At 42.5% G+C, this 20,801-nt stretch overlaps 1 long non-coding RNA gene across 3 annotated transcripts; it reads right to left on the bottom strand.

Annotated features, from left to right (window-relative positions):
* Positions 1-13,778: 13,778 nt before the first annotated feature.
* Positions 13,779-19,316, bottom strand: LOC116085100. 3 transcript variants are annotated; one of them, XR_004116423.1, is made up of 6 exons: positions 19,267-19,316; positions 18,830-19,147; positions 15,897-16,024; positions 15,248-15,355; positions 14,511-15,054; positions 13,779-14,107 (listed from the first exon to the last, which is right to left on the bottom strand). It is a non-coding gene; the product is annotated as an uncharacterized LOC116085100 (long non-coding RNA). The 3 variants fall into 3 exon arrangements; XR_004116421.1 differs by having other exon boundaries at positions 18,830-19,271; XR_004116422.1 differs by having other exon boundaries at positions 14,511-15,047; positions 18,830-19,271.
* Positions 19,317-20,801: the final 1,485 nt, after the last annotated feature.

The raw sequence follows: 20,801 nt of genomic DNA, 5'->3' as shown, positions 1-20,801 counted from the left end.
TATCACAGCCAAAGCCAGAAAGTAGAACTTTCCCAAGAGGTACAGGTGAGGAAGCCTGAAAGGAAAATGTTTGTTTTGAGAACTCTGGATTCTATCCCTAGAACCAAGGCCGAAGATCTGCTCAGTATGACTGCCGAGTCTCTACCAGAAGGTACAAAGTCAGAATGGAGGCTAAGCCTGGGACCCAGCCATGAACACAGGTGCCAGGAGGGCAAAGGCGCTGGGCAGAGAGTGCCAGGGATCAACTTGCCTCCTCTTACCCATAGCCGACTCTGAGCTACTCTGTGTCCCTTGTGGCTTATAGCTGCTGCATTTTGGTATGGGGTGGGTTTGGTGTCTATTCACTCAACCCAGTCTGCCTGCCTGCCTCAGCCAGCAAACACACGGTAACCGCGGTGAGCAGTAGCCATGCGGAGCTGTGGGAAGGAAGTGTGAGATGTCCTACCCTGCATAGGCCATGCGATCTAAGTAGAATACACAGCCAGCCAGCCCTGTTGTTGCAGGCCTACATGTAGTGCCAGCTACCTGGAAGGCAGGAGGTGACAAATCTAAGGCCAGCATGAATTGAAGAGTTTAATAAAGCCACCTTGAGTGGCTTAGTGCGGCGGGCTGTGTGGATGGGAGACCTGGCTTGATGATTTAAAGCACCTGCCATTCTTACTGAGGACCTGGGTTCAGTCCCCTACATCATAGGTGGCCACACTCATCTGGAACTCCAGTTTAGGGAATCTGATGCCTCTGGCTTCCATGGGTATCTATACTCTCCTGCACGTAGCTCTCCACACATATATGTAACTGAGAACAATTTTAAAGTCGTTTAAAGTGGACTAGGGTTAGGCTGAGTGTCCGAGTGCTTGCCTAACAGGTAAGAGAGATTCTGGCTCAGTCCCTAACACTTCATTGACACACTTCAGGGCCCTTCCCCAAGATGGCAGTGCTCGCTGCTATGGAGGTTACAGGTAGCATGGGATCTCTTTGTGTACCTTGAATTCCCTGCTTCTTCCTAGCCCGTGGGGACTGAAGCTGCTCTGGCCTGGCTCCCCAGGGCTCATGGTGCGTTTCTTCCCATGCAGGGATGTCACGCTGGACATTTGCAATCTGCTCCAGTGGGGCTGTATTCACCAAAACTAGCAGTTTTTACAGATCTGCGTGTCTGCCTCCCTGAGAGCTAGCAGTACACCAGGCTAGTCCATAGCACGAATTTGGTGTGAAGTACGATTTTGTGGAGAGGGATAAAGCTGGTTTTCACCTTGGGCTCCTGGTTAGTGCTGCCTCTCTTAGCTCCTGGCCTTTCTCCTATTACTCAGAGCCCTCTCCAGAACACAATTCTCGTCCCCCAAAGTCCCTAAAAGGAAGGGTTTTCTTTTCTCCTCAGCTAAGGTCTCCTGTTGTGACCTTTAGTGGGTAATGCTCTCCTAGGAAAAGAACTCAGCACGGATGCTTAAGGAGAGCCCTTGGTGGGACGGATGCCTCAGAGGAGAATGTCATCCTCCCAGCACTGTCCACCAGATTTAGTTATGTGTGTGTGGGATGGGATGGGGGAGAGGAGTAGAGGAGGATTGTTACCACGTGTCCTAACTGGTCTATCTGGTCTAAGGCTGAATGCAGAAGCCTTTGACTATGGACTAGGAAAGAAAAGCCTGGGACATAGCCACACTGCCTTGTAGTCTTGTCCATGGTAAACATTCAGCCGGCAGTTTTTAATTCTAAAACAATTTTGTGTATGTGTGTGTGTGGGGGGGGCAGGTATGTGCACATTAGTGCAGGTACCGATGGAGTTCAGAAGAGAACACTGAATTCCCCTCAAGATGGAGTTACAGGCAGTTGTGAGCCACCCTGTGTGGGTACTAGAGACCAAACTGAGGTCCCCTGCAAGAGCAGCATGCACTCTTACCCTCAGGACCATCTTTCTAGCCACTAGGTTGTTTCCTCCCCCTGCTTCTCCTCTCCATCCTCAGACTCCTCCTACCTTCTCCTTTCCCTCCTCTTCCTCCTCCTCCCCCTCCTCTTCTCCCCTTTTCGCTGTGATAAAAAGCCTGGCATAACTCCAAGTGAAGGGAAGTTTGTGACTTACAATATAGGGAGATGTGATCCATTATGTCAGGGAAGGCAAGGGTATTTGAGAGGCTTGCTCACTTCTGAGAGGGAGAGAGAATCAGAGGGAGTGAAGAGAGAAGAAGAAAAGAGCAAGAAACAGAGAGCAGGGAGGAGGGTCCACTCCTAGATGCCCTAGCATGCCCAGGATCTTAGGATTAGGGGCAAGGAGAACACAACACCTGTTCCTATACCACAGGGAGTAACTGGGACCAATAGGATCCAGGGATGCAGAAACCCAACCAGACCAGTGGCTCTGGTTCCTTCTGGTCTGCACCTGTCTACCTTGGGCTTGAACTCTGCAGCTAGTCCCATATCCCCAAGAGGAGACTCCATTCCCAGGCACTCTAGCACACCCAGGATCTTGGTCACACCAGGATCTCAGGATCTCAGAGGCAGCTTGACTCCCAGGAACTCTGACACACCCAGAATCTCAAGATAACAGGATCCCAGAATCACAGGATCACAGAGACAGCTGGACTCTGAGGAGTTCTGACTCAACCAGGATTACGGGAAGGACAGGCTCCAGTCAGATATAGCGAGGGCAGGGAGCACTAGAAATAATCAAATGGCAGGAGGCAAGCTTAAGAACATAAGCAACAGAAACCAAGGTTACTTGGAATCATCAGAACCCAATTCTCCCACCATTGCAAGTCCTGGATACACCATCAGGACTTGTCAGAAAAGCAAGATTCAGATCTAAAGTCACTTCTCATGACAATGATGTAGAACTTTAAGAAGGACATAAATAACTCCCTTAAAGAAATACAGGAGAACATGGGTAAACAGGTAGAAGCCCTTAAAGAGGAAACACAAAAATCCCTTAAAGAATTACAGGAAAACACAAACAGGTGAAGGAAATGAACAAAACCATCCAAGATCTAAAAATGGAAATAGAAGCAATAAAGAAATCACAAAGACAGATGAACCCTGGAGTTAGAAAACCCAGGAAAGAGATCAGGAGTCATAGATGCAAGCATCACCATCAGAATACAAGAGACAGAAGAGAGACTGTCAGGGGCAGAAGATACCTTAGAAAATATTGACACAACAGTCAAAGAAAATGCAAAATGCAAAAAGTTCCTAACCCAAAACATACAGGAAATCCAGGACACAATGAGAAGACCAAACCTAAGGATAATAGGTATAGAAGAGAGTGAAGACTCCCAAGGTAATGGGCCAGTAAATATCTTCAAGAAAATTATAGAAGAAAACTTCCCTAGCCTAAAGAAAGAGATGCCCATGAACATACAAGAAGCCTACAGAACTCCAAGTAGACTGGACCAGAAAAAAACTACTCCCGTCACATGATAATCAAAATATCAAATACATTAAATAAAGAAAGAATATTAAAAGCAGTAAGGGAAAAAGGTCAAGTAACATATAAAGGCAGGCCTATCAGAATTACACCAGATTTCTCACAAGAAACTATGAAAGCTAGAAGATCCTGGGCAGATGTCATACAGACCCTAAGAGAACACAAATGCCAGCCCAGGCTACTATACTCAGCAAAACTCTCAATTACCATAGATGGAGAAAACAAGATATTCCATGACAAAATCAAATTTACACAATCTTTCCACAAATCCAGCCCTACAAAGGATAATAGATGGAAAACATTAACATAAGGAGCAAAACTACACCCTAGAAGAAGCAAGAAAGTAATCTTTCAACAAACCCACATAAACTTAATTCCACCTCTAACAATAAAAACAATAGGAAGTACTTTTTCTTGATATCTTAATATGAAAATTAATATTGCCAACATATCCTAATCAACTGAAATCCAAAAATATGAGGAATTAGAAATTTGTTGACTGTCATCCAATGGTCTCTCTAATTTGGTAATTGGAGAAATAGGTCCAATATTGTACAATCCATATACACTTTCTGCTTGTTTGTACATGACAGTGTCTTGCTGTGTACAACATAATGGTCTTGAAATCTTGCTTCTCCTATCTCAGCCTCTCTGTTAGTAGTATTGTTTATATCATGTTTTTACACTATACTATGGTTTTCAGAACAGCTTACATATTTCAAAAGTACTTATACAGCCAAAATAAACGTAGACTGTTAACATGAGAGGTGGCTTGTAAGAGAACAACAAAGAGTGAGATTGAATGCTTTGCTTGACATTTGTAACTATTGTATCAAGTTTGAAGAAGAGGACTTTATAAGTTACTCTTTCTTTTAGATGAATGCTTTTCCAAATTATCACAGCCAGTGAACCAGATTCTTACCCTCACCTAATGTCTGTGTCACCCTCCAAGCAGAACCATTGTTTGTTGAAATAGTTGGTGAATGACTTTATGGATAGACCATCTTAATACACCATTTCTTAAATGAATGTAACCTGTTCTCTGTGGGCTGAGAATAAATTTACTCACTCAAGTCAAATAGCTTTGACCATAGCAGGAAATCTGTATCCAAAAATTGTGCCTTGGTGTAGCAGAACTGTCAATTCTCAGCTTAGCTATGATAGAGGTAAATCCTTTGGTGATCTGAGGGGCATTGAAGTACAGCCTTATTATAATGAAACCCAATGTCTAAAGATTGTTCTTATTTTGGGCTTGTACAAGAGTAAGAGCCAAGATTTTAAGCTGTACTAAAACAAACAAGCAAAAAGACTTTATATATTTATGTTCATTTAAGAAAACACTAGTAGTGATATATTATTTTGAAATATACAGTTAATATGTTTGGAATTATTTAAAATTTATATTGAGAAAAACATGTATTTTCAGTATTGCTGTATACAAGCATCTACATAAGACTGTTAAATTGATTGTTGTTTTCTATCAAACAACTTTTATAATACTCATTTTTATTGTTATATTTTATACATTTTAAAGAATATGATAAAAAAGATATTGTAGGTATTGAAGGGGGGTCTCTGGGAGGAGTTGGGGTACAAAAGGGAAACAAGAATGTGATTTAATTCTACTTACTTAAAATATGTCTTTAAATGTTAACAAATTCAGATAAATTTAAATCATGTAACTTTTCTCATTTTAATGCAATAAAACTTAAAAAAAGTTTCCCACCCAAAAAAGTCAGGACCAGATGGGTTCAGTGGAGAATTCTATCAGACCTCCTTTAAAGAAGACCTAATACCAATACTCTTCAAACTATTCCACAAAATAGAAACAGAAGGTACATTACCCAATTCATTCTATGAAGACACAATTATGCTTATACCTAAACCACATAAAGACCAAATGAAGAAAGAGAACTTCAGACCAATGTCCTCTCTTATGAATATTGATGCAAAACTACTCAATAAAATTATTCCCAACCGAATCCAAGAACACATCAAAACAATCATTCACCACAATCAAGTAGGCTTCATCCCAGGGATGCAGGGATGGTTCAATATATGGAAATCCATCAACGTAATCCACTACATAAACAAACTCAAAGAAAAAAACCCACATGATCATTTCATTAGATGCTTAAAAAAGGCATTTGACAAAATTCAGCATCCCTTCCTGTTAAAAGTCTTGGAAAGATCAGGAATTCAAGGTCCATACCTAAACATAGTAAAAGCAATATACAACAAACCAGTAGCCAACATCAAACTGAATGGAGAGAAACTTGAAGCAATCCCACTAAAATCAGGGACTAGACAAGGCTGACCACTCTCTCCCTATCTATTCAACATAGTATTTGAAGTTCTACCTAGGGCAATTAGAAAACAAAAGAAGGTCAAAGGGATACAAATTGGAAAGGAAGAAGTCAAAATATCACTATTTGCAGATGGTATGGTTGTACACTTAACTGACCCCCAAAATTCCACCAGAGAACTACTAAAGCCGATAAACAACTTCAGCAAAGTGGCTGGATATAAAATTAACTCAAACAAATCAGTTGCCTTCCTCTACTCTAAGGATAAACAGGCTGAGAAAGCAGTTAGGGAAATGATGCCTTTCACAATAGCCAGAAATAATATTACATACCTTGGTGTGACTCTAACCAAGCAAGTGAAAGATCTATATGATAAGAACTTCAAGTTTCTGAAGAAAGAAATCAAAGATCTCAGAAGATGGAAACATCTGCCTTGTTCATGGATTAGCAGGATTAATATAGTAAAAATGGCCATCTTGCCAAAAGCAATCTACATATTCAATGCAATCTCCATCAAAATTCCAAATAAATTCTTCATAGAGTTAGAAAGAACAATTTGCAAATTCATTTAGAATAACAAAAAACCTAGGATAGCAAAAACTATATTCAACAATAAAAGAACTTCTGGTGGAATCACCATCCCTGACCTCAAGCTGTATTACAGAGCAGTAGTGATAAAAACTGCATGGTATTGGTACAGAGACAGGCAGGTAGATCAGTGGAATAGAACTGAAGACCCAGAAATGAACCCACACACCTATGGTCACTTGATCTTTGACAAAGGAGCTAAAACCATCCAGTGGAAAAAAAGACAGCATTTTTAACAAATGGTGCTGGTTCAGCAGGCGGTCAGCATGTAGAAGAATGCAAATCAACCCATTTCTTACCTCCTTTTAGAAAACTCAAGTCCAAGGATCAAGGCCCTCCACATAAAACCAGATACACGGAAACTTGTAGAGGAGAAAGTGGGGAAGAGCATTGAACATATGGGCAGAGGGGAAAAATTCCTGAACAGAATACCAATGGCTTGTGCTGTAAGATCAAGAATTGACAAATAGGACCTCATAAAATTGCAAAGCTTCCATAAGATAAAGGACACTGTCAATAAGACAAAAAGGCAACCAACAGATTGGGAAAACGATCCTTACTGATCCTATATCCGATAGAGGGCTAATATCCAATATATACAAAGAACTCAAGAAGTTAGACTCCAGAGAACCAAAAAACACTATTAAAAATGGGGTACAGAGCTAAACAAAGAATTCTCAACTGAGGAGTTTCGAATGTCTGAGGAACACCTAAAGAAATGTTCGACATCCTTAGTCATCAGGGAAATGCAAATCAAAACAACCCTGAGATTCTACCTCACACCAGTCAGAATGGCTAAAATAAAAAACTCAGGTGACAACGGATGCTGGGGAGGATGTGGAGAAAGAGGAACACTCCTTCATTGTTGGTGGGAATGCAAGCTGGTACAACCACTCTGGAAATCAGTATGGTGGTTCCTCAGAAAACTGGACATACTATTACCTGAGGACCCAGCTATACCACTCCTTTGCATATACCCAGAAGATGCTCCAACATGTAATAAGGACACATGTTCCACTATGTTCATAGCAGCCTTATTTATAATAGCTAGGAGCTGGAAAGAACCCAGATGTCCCTTAACAGAGGAATGGATACAGAAAATGTGGTACATTTACACAATGGAGTACTACTCAGCTATTAAAAATGATGAATTCATGAAATTTTTAGGCAAATGGATAGAACTAGAAAATATCGTCTTGAGTGAGAACCCAATCACAAAAGAAAACATATGGTATGCATTTACTGATAGGTGGATACTAGCCCCAAAGCTCCAAATAACCAGGATACAATTCATAGACCACATGAAGGAAGACCAAAGTGTGGATGCTTCAGTCCTTCTTAGAAGGAGAACAAAATACTCATAGGAGCAAATATGGAGATAAAGTGTAGAGCAAAGACTGAAGGAAAGACCACCCAGAGACTGTCCCAACTGGGGATTCATCCCGTATACAGTCAGCAAACCCAGACACTATTGTGGATGCCAAGAAGTGCATGCTGAAAGGAGCCTGATATGGATGTCTCCTGAAAGGCCTTGCCAGAACCTTACAAATAGAGGCAGATGCTTGCAGCCAACCATTGAACTGAACGCGGGGTTCCCAATAGAGGAGTTAGAGAAAGGACTGAAGGAGTTTCCCATAGGAAAAACAACAACATCAACCAACCAGATCCCCCAGAGCTCCCAGGGACTAAGCCATCAACCAAGGAGTACACATGGCTCCAGCTGTGTATGTAGCAGAGGATGGCCTTGTCATGCATCAATGGGAGGAGAGGTCCTTGGTCCTATGAAGGCTCAATATATGCTGCACAGTAGGGAAATTGAGGGTAGGGAGGTGGGAGTGGGTGGGTGGGTGGAGGAGCACCCTCATAGAAGCAGGGGGAGGGAGTATGTGATAGGGTGTTTCTGGGAGGGAGGGAAATGGGAAAGGAGATAACATTTGAAATGTAAATAAGGAAAATATCCAATAAAAAAGCAAAAGAAAAGAAGAAGAGAGCAGGTGGAACCCTTGGTGCCATCCCTATCCCCTCCCTACAGGTAGGCTCCACCTTCCAAAGATTCAACAACCTCCCAGGAATGCCACCAGCTGAAGACCAAGTGTGTAAGCTTTTGCTTGTTGGAACCATTTCACATTCTACCCACCACACTACATTTGCAAGAAGTTTGACCCTTTAGTACCAAGTTATGGGGTGGTGATGTCGTTGGAGAAACCCATGGCATAGAAATCACAGGGCTACTGGGGTTGGTGAACATCCTCAGTAGTTTGGTGACATAATGAATTTCCTAGAAGGATGCCTAAGAGGCAGACAAAGAAGACTGGAACTGAGTGTCAGGGATTGAATCGCTGAACAAAGTTCACAGGCTTTGGGAGCTGGGGTTATGGGGCTAGGTGAGAAGGAGGGCCTTACTGAAAGGACCAGCAGGTGGCAGCAGAGGGGCCGAGACCCAGGCATAGCATAGACACAGCTACTTGGAGAGGTTCTGGTATCTCCATGCTGAGCCGCTGTTCCTGGAGACTGTCCTGGGATGGGCCACAGCAGTCACACTCTTGTCCCTGTCCTCACATCTAAATGTCACAGAGCCAATAGAGATCTCTGAGATTTGAACTTGCCCCCCTCTCAAGAGAATGCCCATCACCTTGCTGAAGAGAATGATATTTCCTTGGAGAATGCTCTTAGCCTGGGCCAACAGTCAAGCATACATATGTTATGCTTTGACCGTGACCAGTTGAGGAGGTATTGCTGTGATCCTTCCCTTCCCTTGATTGCACCAGTGTATAGCCTGGGCTGAAATCATGTCTCAAACACACCTTTTATTTATGCAGCCCAGGCTGGCCCCCAACTCATAATCCTACTGCCTTTGATTCCTGAGTGTTGGAATTAAAAGTGTGAATGGGTTGACAAGCTTTTGATTTGAGAGGAATGCATATGACTGTAGGAATGATTATTTCAATTTTACTTCATACTCATGTCCCACATGTTCTGAGTAGGGTGGGGAGGCCACAAGAACAGAAAAGTGATGGAGGAGAGGCAAGGAAATAGGGTGGGGAGAACCGCAAAACACACTTTGTTAAAAATATCATAGTGGTATCTAACACACATGTTGACTAAAGCATATAATTTATATATATTTACTTTAGATGTTTGAGGTCTTTTTTTGCCTGTATGTATGTATGTATGTATGTATGTATGTATGTATGTGTATGTAAGTATACCACTTGTGTGCCTGGTACACTAAGAAATTAGAAGAGAAAGGTGAGCTCCCTAGTACTGGAGTTCTGGATGTTTGTGAGCCACCAAGTAGATGCTAGGAAAGGAATCTTGGTCTCTGGAAGAACAAATGCTTTTAGCAACTGAGCCATGTCTCCAGCCTCATATACTTATTTTTAAAGTTTTTAAAAGTTTTTAAAAATTGACCAGAAATGCTCATTTGATCAGAATTGCTCATGAAAATGAAACTTACTAATATGATGATTTAAAAATGCCAAGGATTCACCAGCATATTCTGCTGAAATTGTATAGCATTCTAAATATGAATTCTTTATCCATTAAAGTGTCCTGAGTTATTCCAACGTCATTATTTCATACAGACAGCTTGTTGGATGGTAACTATCCCTTTACCTCTGGGATGTTACCAAATATTATTGGTCCTGATTTTCATGGAAACGTCTGTAGTGTCATCTTTTTCACAGGTGAGCATTCCCTCTAAGTGTTTGTCATGAGTAAACCCACACAGCTGTCAGTGGAAGAGATGATCCACTCCATACTTAAGAGCGGGGAGTTTAGGGACCTTGGAAATATGTGCATTGTACATAGCAGAGCACAGGCATATTTGAGTTCTTTTTCCTTTTAACCTTTTATTCTTTGTGAGTTTCACATCATGTACCCCAATCCCATTCATTCATGTTTTTGCGTCTGCCCCTGTGCCCTTGTAATCCAGCTCCAAAAGAAAATTAAAAAAAAAATTAAAAAAACATAAAAAATATCATTGTGGAAGCTGTAGTGTGTCACAGTGTGTCCCACAGTATACCCCCTTGTCCACACTTCTTTACTTGCAAATGTTCATTGCAATGAGTCATTGGTCTGGTTCGAGGCCTCTGGCTTCTGCTATACCATCCATACTGGATGGATCCCTGTATTGATACAGAGATTCCTCTCAGACATCCTGTTGTTGCCCTGTGTCATGGAGATCCTATAGTTTTGGATCTGCAGGGCAGGCCCTTTCATTCACCCCAGAGGTTCATAGATGAGGTAGATGTTGAGATCACAGCCCTGGATCTGGGCCAGGGTGGTAGCTGAGTTGGTCAGACCACTAGCTCTCCCACACCCATGCCACCAGGGCGAGCTCTTCAGCACTGCCCAGGTGAGCTTACCCAATGTTGAATCCAGCAAGGGGCAGGAACAGCTCACTCTCTCTTATGCCCTTGGACTGCTCACCCTCACCTCCACCTGCAGGGCCAGCTCTACTGTACTGCCCAGGTGAGGTGCAGGACCCGCTCTCCCAAATGCTGCAGCTGGTGAGGGACAGGGCCAACTCTCCTGCTCTCATGATCCTGGGGCTAGCTCTCCAGACTGCTGCAGGTAGTAAGTGGGGAGGGGCATCTCCCCCACACCCACCCCATCCCATGTCAGACAAATGGTGTGGCCCGTATTTGAGGTTTTAATGTGGCTATACACTGTTCTCACTGGGCTGGTTAGTATATGTAACTTATGGAATGAAATTTTATATTTGCTTCCCAACTGAATCCTGAGTTTCTACTTCTGGCCACAAGGTGGTATCTGATCTTTATTAATGCTGAAGTCAAGCACCTCACCTTTTGTAGCTTAGTCAGGAAACTCTCCCAAACCCAACCCCTTATCCTTTCTGTTTCTGTACCTGTTGCACCAGACGGAATTCCTAAAGAAAGTTCGGTTAGCATGTTTTTGTCAAGGAGACCTGTATTGGGTCAATCTTATCTGTGGCAAGATATAAATATGTACTTTCAATGTTTTTAGTTCATCTTTGATTATCTTTCACAGTCTCTATTTTATAGCCTAGACGAGAAGCATATTGTACTTTTACAAGTGCCTGTTATAGGCTGCACATCGGTTAGCTTGCAAGTGGGACAGTCCAGAGGAGGCTTCTCAGAAGCTGTCTTTCCAGCTGGGTATACACAGGGTACACACACGAGATGCTCACTGAAGGAAGCACATGAGTCCAGTTGTCTCAGTTCTAGACTTGTGTTCAGTGTAAGGTCTCTAAATCCATGGGGATTGCATTTTTTTAGATCTACTTAGTTTATGTATATGAGCATTTTGCCTGCATGTATGTATGTATGCCATGTACTTACTGGCAGAGGTTGGGAAAGTATGTCAGATCCCTTGGATTGGAGTTACAAGGGATGGTTGTAAGCCATTATGTGGGTGCTGGGAACTGAACCCAGATCTTCTGCCTCCAGATCTCTGCCTCATAAGAGATTAAGATGGATAAGTGCTCCCTTATGTTTTTCATGGTAATATTACCACATGGAAGTAAACTTCCAAATACATGGACTGCATAGTTGGGACAAGTTTCACAGGGGTTGGGGTAGATGATGGTGCTGGTTTAAAATAGTGGATGTACCACACTCTCTCTAGTGCTGGGATTACAGGCAAGTGTCACCACCATATCCAGCTCTGATTTGTATGTTCTTGAAAAGGAAATTTTGGACAAGGACATATAGACCGAGGAGAACAAACAGCTTCTAAATGTTATAAGCAAGGCTATGGTGACAGAGCACCATGTAATCATCGAGACAGACTGATCTTGTATTTTCACGGGTATGTGTGTGCACACATGAGAGCCAGAGGACAGGCTCTGGTGGTGCTCTTAGGATGTTGTGATGGCCATCTTTGGTTGACAGCTTGACAACCTTTAGTTGAGGGGGCCTCAGTTGCCATGGGCTGGGCCACTGGAGGGTCCCTCAACCCATGGGAGAAATCGGGGTCCCAGTAATCAGGTGGGCAAGGAGTTGGTGAGAATGACACACAGACATGGACACAAGGGAGTGTTGAATCTGAGTGTATTTTCTCAAAATAGGCATCAGGCTTAAATGGTCATTACACAAAGCAAAAGGAAGTTAGATTATACACCAGTCAAGGTACATGGAGGTCATCTGAAGCCCAATGGTTCTATAGAAAAATATATACATGTACATTGTCAGGAACTAAGCAGAGGCCTCATTTATAGTCAGGCTAATCTTAGAAGCCAGGTGTAAATGGTTTCCATTCTACACCCACTATGCTAATCCTCTGGGCTAGCAGAAGTATGCCCCAGGAGTCCCATTGTTGCTAGCCTTACCTAGAACAACAACAAAAATAATCTAATTCCTAGGAATGACTCAGCTGCAGTTCAAATGTGGTCTACCATACATGACTGTAAAGAAGATTCTTAGTTGACTTGCTCTGGGATAATTAACTCTTATTCAGTAAACTCCAATGCCCAACCTCCTTCACTACCTCCCTAACAATGCTGGAGGCAATTAGTCTAAATGGGTAACATTCTTTATGAAATTCCAGGCCGAGGTTTGGCTTAGCATAGACTAGGATATTGGAACATTGGTGGAAGTCAGATAGCAACGTCCAATTTAGCTTAACTATTAGTCAAATCATTCCATGAGGGCACTTTTAAAACGATACAGAAAGAAAGCACACGAGACCATCCATCGACTATCACAAGGACAAATCTGGACCACTTCTGAGTTAGAGAATGTCAAGGGGGCTCCAGGAGACTAGCTTCTTTGAAGCTTTTTGCCTTAGGACTGCTGTCACTCGGACTCCACTGGAGTGGGTGTGGCACTCAGCTAAGATATCATCTCTATCAGATTGACCTGTAGGTTTATCTATGGCACATTGTCTTGACTGATAATAGATGGAGGAAGGCCTAGCCCACTGGGTAGTGCCACCCTGGGTAAGTACTCATGGGTTACGCAGGAAGTAGGTGAGCTGAAGCAAGAGGCCAGCCGGTAGGTAACTTTCCTCCCTAGACTTGCTTTAACCTCTTGTCTTGAGTTCCTATCTTGGCTTCCCTTGATGAAGAATCATAATCTGCTACAATAAGCCCTCCCCTCTCCCCCTGGGCTGCTTTTGATTATAGTGTTTATCATAGGAAGAGAATACAAACTAGAACACTGGTTGTCCACTTTGTTTTTGAGACAAGTTCTTTCACTGGCCTCAAACTTGCTGCTAGGCTAGCTGGCCAGTGGAGCCCCCTATAGTCCCTGTGTTAGGTGTAGAAGTATCAAATCTTGCCTGGCTTATTAATATGGTTCTTGGGCTTGAACTTTGCTCATGGGGCAAGTGTTTTATGTGGGAAATATCCTCTTAAGTCCCCAAATTGTCCAATCTCCTTCCATCTAAATGTCAGGAGACAAAGCTATGAGCTTCTGCTGTAACTGCAGGTATTGTGACTTAGTTAATTATGGGCTTCAAAGCCATGCAACTCAGGTCCGAATGGCCACTTTCTGGTCTAAGAGGCTTTGGACAAATCGTCACAAAGTCCTGTGCTTTATTTTTCCTCTGTGCACCACAAGGATAATAATTCCCAGTTCAAAAGGCTGCAGTGAAAATACCATGAACAATACAAGCGCAATGGATTGATCACAGGTGTTAGAACTCTGGCTTCTATTGATTCAAAGGTGTGGGTCCACAGTTGGATGAAGCATAGCGAGCTGACTGGGCCTTGGAAAGGGTCCATTTCTGGATTCCTGTGTGCAATGCTGTTGTTTGCATTGTGCACGAGAGGTTTAGCACTTAGGGATAACAGCTTAACAGAGGAAAATAGGAACACCTGAATGCCAAAAAGAAAATATCTGGGTTTCAAACTGAATACAGACAAAAATCCAAAGTCATGAATATTTCATGATATGTCATGTTAATGCATATCATTTTATCAATTTGATAAAATGATAGGAATTATACAGTCACCTAGAAATTGTATTTCATGTGAGCAAGGGGTAAAATTTAGAATGTTGGTTTGCTGTGAGATGAGGACTGAAAAGTAAGAGACCCACAGGCATATGAAGGTCATAAAACAGTTGTGATCTTATGGCTGGTAAAGGTCAGAGGGTTACTTTGGTTTCCCTGACCTAGCCTCTTTTCTTGGACCAATGGAAAACTGGATAGCTTAGGGTGAGCACTAAGCTATTCATGAAGCTGTCACAAATCTATTTATAAGCAAAAGAAACTTATACCATTGTGAGGCTAGGAAGTTCAAGGTGACCAAGTAAATGCCACATCTGCTAAAGGCTCACACAGACGGAACTCTCTCTGTTCTTCACCTGAAAGGAAAATGAGCCTCTCTTAGCCCTTTTCTGTAAATGCACTAGTCGCATCCATGAACGCCCCGCCTCCTTACCTCATCACCTTCTTTGATGGTTGCTTTTGGCTGTCAATGTGGCTGTCAATGTTCACTTCTGGGTGTATCGGTGGGGGAGTTTCCAGAGAGAGGTGACATAGGGGATAGTGACTGGGGATGATGAGAGAGATCCACTCTGATTGTGGCAGCACTGTCCAATACACCAGAAGCCCAGAAGGAGAAATCTGGAGGATGCTAATACAGGTCTGTACTCGATTCTCTCTGGGTCAGTAGGTTGATCCTTCTAGGGGGCTGGAGAGATGGCTCTGCAGTTGAGAGAACTTACTGCTTTTATAGAGGACTAGGGTTCAGTTCCCAGCATGCACTTGGTGGCTTCAGCTTCAGATGAAGTCTCTTCTGGCCTCCTTGGGCACTGCATACTCATGGTACATAAACATACACGCAGGCAAAACACTCAAACACATAAGATAAAAACAAATAGACCTTCTAAAATTGTAACTAAGAATTCAGTAGTCACTTATCACACACCAAAAAAAGGGAGAAAAAAAAACTAAGTCATAGTAGTATCCACTATTTAATGTCCTAACAATCTAGCAATTTCTTTTTACTTACTGCACACATCCTTCAAGTGTATTATTCACCAATGGAGTTGTGGTCACACTTTCCCCTTTAGGGAATCTGTGTTCTATGAGTAGGATCCTGATGAATCTATGGGGGCTTCTGCATGGAAGAGACAGAAAGAAGAACAGAGAGGAGAGAGATAACTGTAAGACAAGGCTCCTAGAAATGGTTCTGATGTACAGCAATAACTTGAATGCCTAACTACCCCCCAAACAACTTTGTGCTAAGACAGACTTAGTGGCTGGAGGGATTGGCAAACATGTGTGCTCATACCTGCTTGTGGTTCAGAAGGGGTCTAGGTTGTTTCTTTACAAAAGAAGACTTCAAATTGTAGAAGGAGCCAACTGGGCCTTGCTTTATGAGGCACTCCCTGCCCATTTATTATGCTGTGTGATTGGTAACAATGAGATTTGCATCCATTGTTTTTCTCAGGAAGTTACTGAGCAAAGTGAGGAACACCCTCCTAGGAGGGGCCAAGGCAGAGGTGTCTTCTGGTGTTTGAAGAACCACTGAACCTGAAACATAGCTTGGGGGAAGCAAGGCCTGAGGAAATGTGTCCAGGATGTACAGACTGGCCAGGTGGAGCACCTGAGCTAACTTCCGGCCTGAAAGAAGCCAAGAATAGGAGTGGAGAGTTTACCTGGTGCATTGAACAGGTGTCATCTCCGACATACATCGCTGAGCACGGCACTAAGGCAAAGGCGACTTCCTCCTCCTCCTCCACCCCATGTTTGCACTTGGCATTTGGGCAGTTCTAAAGCTGGAAGGCTGAAAGGAAGGATGTGGCATGATCTGGCTCCCTGGGGCTCAGGCCCAGTGGTCTCACACTGTGAACAGTTTGAAAAATGTCAAGGCACTTGGGTTCCACCTCCACTGTCCTTGCGACTCACTCTGGTCACGTTGGCTTTCTCTAGTGAGAGGTGCTGGGTAGTAGAACTGTCCAGCAGGAATCCAGCTCCTTTTTTTTTTTTTTCCTGGGCATAGATCTCATATGAGCCAGACCAGAAAATCCAAATCTGTTTATGTAGATAACAGAAGTATGGTATATGCTAACCTGACTTACACTGCAAGAGTTTCTAATACCACATTGCAAGGTGAGTTCCCTGGGTGACTCTTTAGATATTTAAATTTAGGAGAGTTCAGTCAACATTCAGCTTTTAAATATTGTGTGTATAGTTTTGAGAGATGAACACATGATGTAGAAAATTTAAGAGACTTTAAAATTTTTATATTTGCATAGGACTAAATCACAGTTTTGGTCTTAGCTCTGTGTTTTGAGAATTAGATTGAGAGTTGTCTAATTACCACAATATCCAAGGCTCACAATTGCTGTCATCTCTCAAAATTCCCTTGTGCTGCTTTGGCATTGTTAATTACACCTTCTGACCTTCAACCTGAGCAAACTGTCCTCATTCTCAATGGTATATGATGTTTAGGCTACCAAATATTCATCTATCTTTAATAAAAGCTTAATCTATTGCTCCTGCTTTGGAGTGATTATGAGTACAACTGAGCTAATCACATACAAGTAAAACTTTGTGTCAACATAAGTTTTCTTTTTTTCTATTTATTTTTATGTGTATTTCAGTATTTCTCCTTGTTTGTATGTGTACCATGGACATGCAGTGCCTGTGGAGGCCAGAAGAGGGCGTGGGATTCCCCTGGAATTGAAGTTACAGGTGGTTGTGAGCATCTACCATGTATGTTGTGGTTCTCTGCAAGAGCAGCAAGTGTTCTTCACTGCTGAGTAATCTCTCCAGTGAGATTTTTAAAAAGTGACCCTATGTATCCACTGTATTTGGTTATATTACATAAGGACATTTTTGTGCATTGAGCATGTTCCCTCCGGCCTCCTCCCATTTCTACTAGGTCCCTCTGTCCTCCTTGACAGTTTACCTTCTACTTTTGTGTCATACATACTCACATATATATTCTATGCATTTATATAAAATCGATATGATTTATATAGGATTCATTTAATATGATTAGGTACAGTTGCATTCATTTTCTTGCAAACAACATTAGAAAATTCCGGTTTTGGACATTGATCCATTGATCTTCATGTCTGCCTTTATGCCAGTGCCATGCTTGTTAATCTAATTAAGAAATTAGGTATAGTTATACTTCTCGTCATATTATTTTTCTTGTTCAGAATTGCTTTGGCAATTCTGTGTGCAGTTTAATATTTTTCTGTTTCTTCAAAGAATGATGCTGGAATTTTGATTGGGATTGGATTGACTGTGTAGACTGATTTATACATAGTTATTTTCATGATGTTAACTCTTTCAGTCCATCTCCTCATTCTTGAGAATATCCTCAGTGTATATACAGGATGGTGACATCTCCTTTTCAGCTCAAGAGTATTGCTTCTCATTGTCCTAGGGTTTCCATGCAACCTCTAGAGAAATTAGCAGTCATTCAAATTGATGTGTTGTATCTACCACTTGCTGTTTGTGTGGCTGTTTTTAAATATTATTTACTTCATAGTTGTTTTTTTTATCAGTTTGGTTACAGTTTGATGGTTCTCATCGAGTTTGTGTTGTTGGGTTTCATTGACACTTTTAAATTTATAGAATGCTGTCTTTCACAAAATTTAGGAAGTTTTTACCCCTATTTCTTGATATTTTAGTTGTGCACAAGTCCCTCACCTCTTATTCTGTGGTACTAATGGCATGAATACTAGAACTAGTTTTGAGGTGTGTGTGCGTACGAGTGTGCATGCATGTGTGTGTGGGTGCACATGCAAGAGAGAGAGAGAGAGAGAGAGAGAGAGAGAGAGAGAGAGAGAGAGAGAGAGAGAGAGAGAGAGAGCCTCAGATATCATTTGCAGGAGCACTGCACACCTCCACACCTCCTTTGAGGCAGAATCTCTCCTTAGCTTGTTGTTTGCCAATTACATTAGCTTGGCCAGTGAGTCTCAGGGCTGATTTTGTCTCTGCCTAGTCTGGGCTGGAAATATGAGTGCATGCCACCATGACCCATTCTCTGCACTAAATGTGAGCTCTTTCAGTATCATCCCACAATTTTCTTAGACATGATTTCTTTTTTTCATATCCTTCCTCCCTTTCTCTCTTCTTTCCTTCCTCTCTCCTCCTTCCTTCTTCCCTCTCTGTTTCTTCTCTCTCTCTCTTAGACTGGGAAATTACTGTTGATCAATATCTAGGCTCATTTATTCTTTCCTTTTTATTTTGGTGTCTTGAATGCTGCTATTGGGCATGGTGGCACACTCCTGTAGCCCTACACTTGACAAACAGTAGCAGGAAGTACTTCAAGCCCAAGGCCATCCTGCACTACAGTCATGACAGTGAGGGAGGAAGGAAGCGAGTGAGGGAGAGAACTATTTTCACATTCGTATACAAGGCATTTATCTAATTTCAGAATGTAGCTCTTATTCCAACAGCTAAGACACCTCAGGGTTGGCATCCTTTAGTCATCTGTTGAAAATTGGTGATAATCTCCTAGTTGACACTGGGTAATGTTACACAGTGTCTTGATTCTTTTGAGTGCTGTGTTGTGAGACTTGAGTCACATTAAAATCCTCTCGTGTTGTTGTTGTTTTAATGGACAACCAACCTGATCATGTTCCCAGTCCATGTTCAGTGGAGGAAGGGGATGTCCATTCAGTTGTTGACGCCTTTGTTGCTCACTCCAAACCTTCATTCCCATGCATGTGTCCCAATCCCAACTGTTTAGTCTTGGCTGTGATCAGTGGAGGTTTTAATCACAGTTCTGCCCTCAAAGCCTTTACTGTACCTCCTGCTCAGATCTGTTCCACACCTGCGAGATTCAGTGATGAGCTTGGGGTTGTGAGTGGTTCTGAGTTCTGTTCCACACCTGGGAGATTCAGTGATGAGCTTGGGGTTGTGAGTGGTTCAGAGTTCTGTTCCACACCTGCAAGATTCAGTCATGAGCCTAGGATTACTAGTGCTTCACACAGAGTTACGATATTTAATTCTCTATTTCTCTTTTTACAAAATTCTCCCATCCTCTGATGCTGTGTATTTTTGTACCTGGTTCTTCTGGCCAGAAGTATGAGTTCTCTAAGAGTCTTAGCCTCTCTCCTACTGTGATGTCACACAGTTGTATGCAACTAAACTACCATGGATACAGAGCAATTGAGAAGAAACATGGTTGGGAATTGTTTCTACTTTCAGTATGTCAGGAACTTCTTTCCTATGCTTTGTGAGTCCATGAAGCTGATGTCAGCACAAGGTCTAGAAGGGAGAAAGAGAGAGAGAGAGAGAGAGAGAGAGAGAGAGAGAGAGAGAGAGAGAGAGAGAGAGAGAGAGAGAGAGAGAGAGGAGAGAGAGAGAGAGAGATTTCTTTCGTGTTTTTTTCTGGGGATCCTTTAGTTCCCTAATCTGTTCTGAGATAAGCAGTTTCTTGGTCTTTATGCTCCCTGCATCCACTGTGCAGTTCAGTCAATGTGGTCCATCCTCCGGTCAAAGCAACAGAAGCAAAGAAAAGCTACAAAACTCACTGTCACTTTGATCAGCCTTGTCCACTCTTCAGGAGGTGAGGGTTGAACCCAGGGCCTTAGTATTTGCTAGGTAATTGCTCTACCACTGAGCTAAATCCTACCACACTGGATCATCTTTAAGTTTGTCTTTCTTATCTACCTGCTTTAAGGACTTTCCAGGGCCCACAGAGAGTTGTGTCTTATACCTTGTAGAATTGTAATCATCAGAAGAGAGATGTAGTGAGTCTACTCCTCTTTGCCCAGGACTGTAATCCTTAGGCTGCTAATATTTGATGGATGGGCATTGTCTGTCTGTGCTCCTGGTTTGGGCTTTCTTAGAAAAGTATGAAACTCCCGCTGTGGCTGCATCTCAACAGCTCCACACTTGCCTGACCACCAGGAAACACAGACACTGCTTTTTCTGGAAACTGTGCATCAACCAGCATGCCCATGCCTCACAGCCTTGCTAGCCTGGGTCAGGGCCAGGAGGGAGCATCTCTGATTTCTGTCTTCTCCAGTACTCTCATGTGTGTAAGGAGCCATCTCTCCATCCCCCACATTATGTCCTTCAACTCTATGTTCCATCATACCCTCTAGAAACAAAACAAAACAAGCAGATCATGGTTGCTTCTTGCAATAGCCCATTTACCTTCTTGAAGTCTAAAGTCGAGGTTTGTTTGTTTGTTTTGTTTTGTTTTGTTTTGTTTTTTTCCAAGACAGGGTTTCTCTGTATAGCCTTGGCTGTCCTGAAACTCACTCTGTAGACCAGGCTGGCTCCGAACTCAGAAATCCTCCTGCCTCTGCCTCCCAAGTGCTGGGATTAAAGGCGTGCACCACCACTGCCTGGCTAAAGTTGAGTTTTTAACCCAGGAACACTTAGTTCCCTTCCATCTTCCCAAGAAGAGGTTGCTGTTCATCTGTGGCTTCTTTCTACACCCTTTTTTCCACAGGCACATAAACCATCAGAAGGGAAGGCGTGATGCTTTCTTTGTATTAATTTTTCAAGTTGACATGCAAAGAGATGAGCTTCCTTATGGCGTATATCCATATATATGTATATGTGTGTGTGTGTGTGTATATTTATGT

Source organism: Mastomys coucha, unplaced genomic scaffold (genome assembly GCF_008632895.1).
Source record: "Mastomys coucha isolate ucsf_1 unplaced genomic scaffold, UCSF_Mcou_1 pScaffold9, whole genome shotgun sequence".
In the NCBI taxonomy this organism is placed as follows: domain Eukaryota; kingdom Metazoa; phylum Chordata; class Mammalia; order Rodentia; family Muridae; genus Mastomys; species Mastomys coucha.
Note: the sequence above shows the minus strand (reverse complement) of the source record. Positions and strands in the feature narration are given on the sequence as shown.